Here is a 9299-nt window from a genome sequence, read left to right as displayed (position 1 = left end):
GAACTTGGAAACTTACCCTTACAAGAACTTGGAAATTAACTTACGTAAGAACTTCCCTAGTTCAATCTGTCATGACGCCTGAAATACCATTCACACCACCACTCGATCTCTTGGGCATCTTACCAATTAAATGTGAACTCCTTAAGCACAACGTGGTGTTAATCTTCTCTTTCGATTCAATCAGCATGTTTTAATAGTGCTGATGTGCCTAGCATATTATCTCAAATATTGTAATGTGGTATTTTTTTTTTAACGAGTTCTTTATCTGTAAGTAGGCTTCGCTGTTGTGCTTAGCATATTATCTCATATTCGTATACGGTGAATACGTACAATTTTTCCATTGGTGTGCCTAGAGCCCTGGATGCCTATATTCAATATTACGTATCATCTTATGTGTTTAAGTTTTTTTTGGTAGATATATGTGCTTAAGTTAGTACACACTTCAATATGTAGGTGTCTAAATACAACACTCAAACCATTGGGCATTGCCGCATTGGTCGCCTAGCTAATATCCGACTTTCCACATTGTGGATTTACTTGCCACACATTCATAACATTTTCTTTTTAAATCCAAGAGTACGCCAAGGCAAGTCACCAAAAACATATGTTAATATACTAACCAAGACTTCTGATAAGCACATAAATGTTATACATTTATATATATATATATATATATATATATATATATATATATATATATATATATATATATATATATATATATATATATATATATCGTTTGGTTTAATAAAAGCTAAACTTTTATTAAACCAAACGATATTTACAATGCCAAGAACATCATATAACACATTCATATTTACAAACAGTGGGGCTTTATATATGCCACCATACAGAAGGAAAAATTGGAAGAAAGGACAAATTTTCGAAAGGCCAAGTTGAGAACTCCACAGTCTGTTGTCCCTGCCCCTAAAATTCTTTACTTGAGCAGTAGCATATGAAGCGAGAGTGTCTGCAGAACCATTTCCTTCTCTATAACACCAACTAAAGTGGACTTCTTTAAAGTGATGGAGCAATAATTTGATCTGAGTTGTGATTCTGGACAATAACCTACCAATTGCACTTAAAAAATTTATTTGTCAAAACCTTGAAAAGCAATTGAGAATCAGTCTCCACTTTTATCTTCCGATATCCCATTTTTATTAAAATTTGAAGTCCATAAAATAGAGCAAGGAATTCTGCTTCATTGTTGGTTGCATAAAAAATAGGAGTAGCTGCTCCCATTAAAAATTTACCCTCCGAATCCCTTAGAATACAACCACCCCCTGCATATCCTGAATTTCCAAGAGAAGCACCATCAGTGTTGAGTTTCACGTACCCTTCCTTAGGTGGAAACCATTTAACATAAACCAGAAATTTGTCTCTGTGAATTCCCTATGACACGACTTCCTGAACCAGCTGCATATTTTTTGAAGCTTTGTTGATGTATTGAACTGGATTTGGGCGTTTTTCTTTAAACCTTGTGTCATTTCTTGCAAGCCATATATTTGACAAAACCCCAACAAAGTAGCAAAACTGAACATCACCATCTTGCATTGTCCTTATATCTCTTGTTAAACTCGCTAACTGTTCCTTAAAACTTGCACCACTTGTATTCCGCTAATCAATAACTCCACTTAAATTTGTTCCACACCAAATAGCTCTAGAGAAAGAACATTCAAAAAATACATGGGTTTGCGTTTCTGATAAGCTCTCACAAAGGGTGTATTTAGGTTGGACTTGGAAATGATGAGATGCCAATAAATCCGCAGTTGGGACGACACCTTGCAAGCATTGTCATACGAAAAATCTTTGTTTATACGAGACTTTCATCTTCCAAACATATTTGTAAATATAGTTATCAGGAACCACTATATTTGTATCATTAATCAACTGAATGCAACCATTATACGCAGACTTGACAGAATATTCTCCAGATTCCGCCCATTTCCAAACCAAAGTATCCTCATCATTTGGTGTAATAGGAATTGAAACAATTCTTTCAACATATTCCAAAGGCCAAAATTCATTTAGCCTATTCCAATCCCAACTATTGGTATCCATGTCGATGAAATCAGAAACAAGCTCGAATGGACAGTGAGGCCGTTTTCCAATAAGTACATGTAGATCCTCAGAATGAGGAATCCATTTGTCCTCCCATGCTCTAATAGAAGTACCTTTCCCCAGATTCCAAAACGATCCATCATTGATAATCCTTCGTGTTTTGCAAATTCTTTTCCACATTAATGATGAACTAGCTTTAACTGCAGCCTTCAAGAAACTAGTAGTGTGAAAGTACCTTTGTTTCATTTGTTGAGCCCATAATGATGTTGGATTAAGTAAATCTCATGCCTTCTTTGCAAGTAAAACATAATTTTGTAATTGAAGCTCCTTTATACCCAATCCTCCATTATGCTTCGAAGTGCATGCTAAGCGCCATGGAAAATAATGAAGCTTCTTAGTTGAAGGTGTATGTCCCCATAGAAAAGATCTTTTGATAATATCCATTCTATCAACTATCTGTGCAGGCAAAATAGTACATGACATGGAATGAGTTGGTAATGCAGATAAAACTGCATTGACCAAAGTGGGCCTGCCTGCCTTAGATAAACAATTGGTTCTCCACCCTACAAGCTTTCTTTGAAATATCTCAAGTAAAGGACTGAACTTATGAACTCTACCCTTGCCAGTTAGAGTAGGTACACCCAAATATGTTGGCGTTACAAAAGTAGAAGGCATACTGAAACATCTCCGCAGAAAGTACACAAACCTCCGATGCAGTTTTGGATGATGGATGATTTGAGACTTGGTTCTGTTAATAGTCTGGCCTGACACTCTGCAATACTCCTTTAATAGCTTATTCAATTGATTTTGCTCATCAAATCCACACTTACCTAGCACTAAAAGATCATCCGCGTACATTAAATGACACACTGGCTAACAATTTCTTCCCAATTTGCATCCATGAATCAGTCCATCTCTGTGAAGTTTCAAGAAATTCAATGATAAAAGTTCTAAACACAATATGAAAAGATAGGGAGAAAGTGGATCTCCCTATCTTAATCCTCTCGAAGGCTTAAAGAAACCATGTGCAGCACCGTTTAGTAGCACATAATAAGATACATTCTAGATACAGAACATTATCTTATTGATCCAAACTACAGGGAAATCAGACTTGGTAAGTATCAATCTTAGAAAACTCCACTCAATTTTATCATAAGCTTTCTGCATATCAATATTTAGAGCGAAAAACTTGGCTTTCTTGTTTCCATGTCCTCTGATCTTGTGATAGAATTCATTGGCAAGCAAAACATTGTCATGAATACTTCTTTTGGGTAAGAAGGCAATCTGAAATGGACCAACAAGTCACTGAATGATAGGCCTCAATCTGTTTACAATAATCTTCGAGATAATTTTGTAAACCACATTAGTTAAACTGATTGGTCTAAAATGCTCTGGTAGAGATGGATTCATGATTTTTGGAATTAAGGCAATGAAGGAATGATTGAGCTGTAGTGAAAATGAGCCATGAAGGAAAAAAAGACTTTACTGCTTCACATACTTGATCACCCACCAAATGCTAAAAATACTGAAAAAAGAATAATGCATGATAACCATCCGGTCCTGGAGGCTTAAATGGCTTCATATGTTTAAGAGCAACCACAATTTTAGCATTATCAACTCCTATTAGCAAATTTATTTTTCCCCCTCATCAAGACATGGTGATTCAACATTGAAAATCTGTGACATAAGATCAGGTTCCGAAGTAGACATAGTGTCCTAAAAAAATTCCATGAGCCTATCACCAATCTATCTCCTTTCAGTTAGAATTCCACCATTTCAATCTCTGATTGAATGTATAAAATTTCTTTCCCTTCTACAATTTACCATAGTGTGAAAAAATTGAGTGTTTTACTCTCCAAATTGGAACCAATCTAAACAAGCTTTCTGCCCCCAATGATTTGCTTGTTGCATAAGGATATCATTATGTTCCACTATCAACTCATTTTCTGCCAAAAGTAACTCTTCTGTATCATTTGCATTTTCTATTAAACTTTGGATCTCAATCAATTTCTGTTTGACCACATTCAACCTCGCCAAACACATGTCTGTTCCACTATCTTAAATTTTTTTGGCATTTGTGAAGCTTCTTACATAAATAAAAAAAAGGAGAACCATAACACTCATGTTGAAAAGCATCTGTTATTTGCTCCTGACATCCTCCATGTTGCGTCCACATTACTTCAAACTTGAAAGGCCATCTTACATTTACCCTATCTTGTATCAATTTTAAAATCAAGAATTTATGATCTGAACTTGTGGCTATCTCATGCAAAACTCTACCAGCTATGAATCTTGAACTCCAAGTTTCATTTGCCATCATTCTATCAATTATTTCCCATATTATGTTGCAACCATTCTGTCTATTAGTGCAGGTGTAAATGCTACCAACAAAATCCAAATCCAACAACTCACAATCATTAATCATATCTAAGAAAGGCCTGACTTTGGACTAATTGAATTTTTTGCCACCACACTTTTCTTCTTGACATGTTATCTCATTAAAATCACCAATAAGCAACCATGATTCATCATTTGTCGGTTTAAACATATAGCAAGGATGGACCACTACAATCTCTGAATGAAGGACTTTGAGTTACCATATACACACGACAAAAAGAATCATTCACTTACTCCATTAACTTTAGCAGTAAGTTTACAGTGAATGAACCAGGATTCGAACATAATAACTTTGACAACTACACTTTGTTCCCAAAAGATTCACAAGCCACTAGATAACCCTTGGCTTGGTACAACAAAAGACTCAAAATCCCCTAACCTTCTAATTAAACTGATCGACTCCTTTATTTATAGAACACTTAGCCTCCATAACAAACATAAATAAAGGCCTAACATCATTGATTTTCTTTTTTAGCTCCTCCATTATCGAAGGTCAGTCGCTCCCTCGACTATTCCAAGATAAAAGACTCATGGATTCCTTGGGGTCTCTGCTTACGGCCAGAACCATTAACCGACTGACTTTTTTTGCCTTTGTCAGTAGAAGTCTTCGTCACAAGGTTGGGATGAATGACAACCACCTCTTGGTCTTCACGGACTTAAGTTTTCCTTCGAGCTTCTCGATCTTCAACAAAGAAACTTTCTACCATGTCATTGAACTTCTCCTTTTCCTTTTTTAGCAACTCTGTACTTGCAACCCCTTGCGAGATTTCCTGTCTTTTAAAAGAATAAAACCCTTCTTGCACAGTGTGTTCATGTAATTGAGACAAATCAATAAAGTGGAGGTTCTTAGGATCATTAGAAATTTGCATGAAACCTGGAGGACATTCAACTTCAGCTAACGGATGAAAACACTGATAAGACATTTGAGTAGAAAAACCCATTTGTATAGGGTTATGTACTTCAACATTGAGAGGCAAATGATCTTGTGCAGATAGCCATACATGTTCATTACTTGGACCAACAAGTACAATTCACCTTAGGTGATGAAATATCAACTATCATGGGTCTTTTTGTTGGTTCAACAGTTGGAGCAGCTAACTTGGAGTTCACAGAAGAATCACCCACAAATTTGTAATAAGAGGAAGAAGTGGTTGGTTAAGGTCAGTACCAAACAACATAGAAAAACCAAACACATATCGTTCTCTAATGGGTTTTTGAATAAGTCTAGTTTTGGAAGAGTAAAACTCAAACTGTTGTCCCCCTAGTGAAATTCTAACTTCATTCCCATGACATTCATCTGTTACCTTGCAGGCTGCAAAATGATGCCCTATAAAACCACACTTAAAGCAAAAAACTGGCAGATACTCAACACAAAAGGGATCCAGTCAACACCATTAACTGATTTCGGCAGAAGGAAGCGTAGAGGAATTGGTTCATGAACATCAAGCAACACTTTAACTCGAACACAATTAGGTTGTATTTCAATCTTAGGATATATCTCTAAATAGTTGAGATGAGACATGCCAAAATAGCCAGATTCCACCAAATTGCCTTCAATTATTTCCTTATCCAAGTACACATCAGGATAGTGGCTTAAATGCATCCACACATAAAACTTTGAGAAATTCAACTCCTTTGTTTCATAAAATTATGTCCATGGAATAATCTGAAAAATGTGATGAGCTACAATCCAAGGCTGCCCCAGAAGTAGAGCATCCACCTATTCCTGAGACTCCATCCTAATATGAAATATTTCTCCTTTATAATAAACCATTTCTTCTATCTCGAAATAGTACCATGCTTTATCAAGTGCTGATTTGATTGTGCCTATATTCAACCTACCATCCAAAACACGACAAAAAAGAATCATTTTATTGTAGCCCGCATACTTACTCTTCATTTTCTCAGAACTAGTGATCATAGGAGGATCTGTGTACGACATCTTCATTTTTTAGGCAAAATCTGTAACAAGAAGTTCAATAGAAGTTGGGTTTTTGGAGGAGGACATAAACTTGTTGGTGTTGGAGCTCATATAAGTAACTAATTGAAATAACTTTGCTTCCTAAACTCTGAAGAACAACTGAGCTTCCAGTAAACACTTATATAGCCCAAAAACTCTAGCTTTCCATACACATGCAAGTAGTCTCAATTTAGCCGCATTATTTGCCCATTCATACACCACCTTCTGTATTAAGAAAAACCACAAATCTATCCATAATTTAATGTTTATAGATTGAACCCGCCAAATGGCTGCATCTTCATTCAGATCATTATTGCCTATATATTTTCACAACCAACACTAAGACTGAAATGAGTCTAGATTAAAAAGACATCATAACATGTAATCTCTGTCAAATCTTGTTTAGAAAGTAGTAAGATTTAAGCCTAATCACATCACCAAAGCACGATACCCAGGAGAAATTATCTCCACATAATAAACGTATACTACACGACAAAGATAAGGTGGAGTAAGAAAAGAAGAAAATATATATAAAAAGGAAGAAACACCCAATAAGAGGTCTTATCATACATGCAAAATATGGTTGTTATATGAATAGGGCCTTTGGACCTGAATCCAGAGCCAAATCAAGCAAATCTAGTGGAAATTGGGCATAACTGACACTGAGTTTGATTTCTTTTCTGAACTAACACTGTTAACAGTGTAGGATTTTACCAGAAAAAGAAATTAGAAATTAGGGCCAGAAGAAATTAGGAAGAGAGTTGGAAATTGAGAAGAGAGTTGGAAAATTGGTGGAAATCAGGAGAGTTGGAAATTAGGGCCTTATTACTCTTGAAATTATTACAATTGTCAATTGAAACTTATTTGCTGTCAAACTATTGTCGTTCTTCGTATAATGATTTGTTTTTAAGTTGTCCAGTTAATTAAAATATTTTCTTTTAATTAGTTTAATTCATTGGTTTTACAGAAATTGACATGGATGCGAAGAAACGGGCTGAGACTTGAGACTTAAAGGGATTACAAAATGATCATGGCTTTGTTACAGAGAGGGTACTCAATTCAAGCTTGAGAATAGCATGTAGATGACATTCTGCGATAGTTGTAAAATTTTTGGAATGGTATGGCCAAAATTTAAGGGGTGCTCGCCCTTCATCTTCATCTCCAGTGAAATCTTCATCCTAGCAAAACAGAATCATAAATTCTTCCATTTTATTCCGGCTATCAAAAATCAAAACCCGAACTAACCAAATCATACAATCAAAGCATCGGTACTATCGTTTAATTAAATCTGTGAGGAGTTGTGCTTTAAACAACTTTTACTAAGGATTTATATTTGTATGTTGAAAATTTAATCAAACTAATAGATAGATTTATATAAGAGCTTCACAATCATATCTTTGAGCAAGCAAGTGTTACATTTCCTTCATGCTACTCATATTAAAAAGATGATTTTAAATTAATTGAACTAAGATAATCTACAACGGTCTAGGGTGGATTCAAGATTTCAAGTGTTCTAGTGTTTTCTCCATTGATAATTTAAATCTAAATTTTATTGTTTTCATAGTTAAATTAAAGGGTTTTTTAGATAAAACCCCCCACAGTTTGTGTCTCTTTGTAATGAACCCCCTATGATTTGGCAACTCACACTTAGGGGCCATTTGTTTTTGCCTCTTATAAGACCTTGAGGTCTTATAACCTCTTATAAGATGTGGCTCAGTGATTTTGGACATTTTTTTGGTTTGTTTTTTGCCTCTTATAAGAAGCATTATACTAGAAATGTCTTATAAGAGGCTCCAATTCTATAAGGGGCCATTTGTTTTTGCCTCTTATAAGACCTTGAGGGCTTATAACCTCTTATAAGATGTGGCCCAGTGATTTTGGACATTTTTTTGGTTTGTTTTTTGCCTCTTATAAGAGGCATTCTACTAGAAATGTCTTATAAGAGGCTCCAATTCTATAAGTACCAAAATTAGGGGGCCATTTGTTTTTGCCTCTTATAAGACCTTGAGGCCTTATAACCTCTTATAAGATGTGGCCCAGTGATTTTGGACATTTTTTTTGTTTGTTTTTTGCCTCTTATAAGAGGCATTCTACTAGAAATGTCTTATAAGAGGCTCCAATTCTATAAGGGGCCATTTGTTTTTGCCTCTTATCCTTGAGGGCTTATAACCTCTTATAAGATGTGGCCCAGTGATTTTGGACATTTTTTTGGTTTGTTTTTTGCCTCTTATAAGAGGCATTCTACTAGAAATGTCTTATAAGAGGCTCCAATTCTATAAGTACCAAAATTAGATCTACTTCAATTCTATAAGTCTTATAACTTGAAAAATGACTCAAACACCCCCGTCTATATACCCCTAGTCTCATTTCTCTCTTCTTCCCTTTTCATTATCTTATTTTCCAAATAACTCTATTACCCAGCCACCACTTTGCCCACCACTACCACCACCACCACCACCACCACCCTTTGCCCACCACCACCACCACCCACTACCACCACCATCACCACCACCATCATTACCTCCATCACCACTACCATCGCCATTACTATTAAGACTATCACCACCACCATTTGTGCTATTAAAATCACCACCACCACCACCACTACCACCGTCTTATTAAGACCCAATATCCTCACTACTACTACCACCACCACCGTCTTATTAAGACTATCACCACCACTACCACCGTCTTATTAAGACATCCACCACTTCTACTACCACCACCATCACCGTTTATTAAAACCAATATCATCACCACTTCTACCACCACCACCGTGCTATTAAGACCACTACCACTACCCACCCAATTAAGGTAGTTTCCTAAAATCGATATTATAATTATCAAAATTGATTTGAAACCGAAAATCAAACTATATCGT

Source organism: Coptis chinensis, chromosome 3 (genome assembly GCF_015680905.1).
Source record: "Coptis chinensis isolate HL-2020 chromosome 3, ASM1568090v1, whole genome shotgun sequence".
In the NCBI taxonomy this organism is placed as follows: Eukaryota; Viridiplantae; Streptophyta; class Magnoliopsida; order Ranunculales; family Ranunculaceae; genus Coptis; species Coptis chinensis.
Note: the sequence above shows the minus strand (reverse complement) of the source record.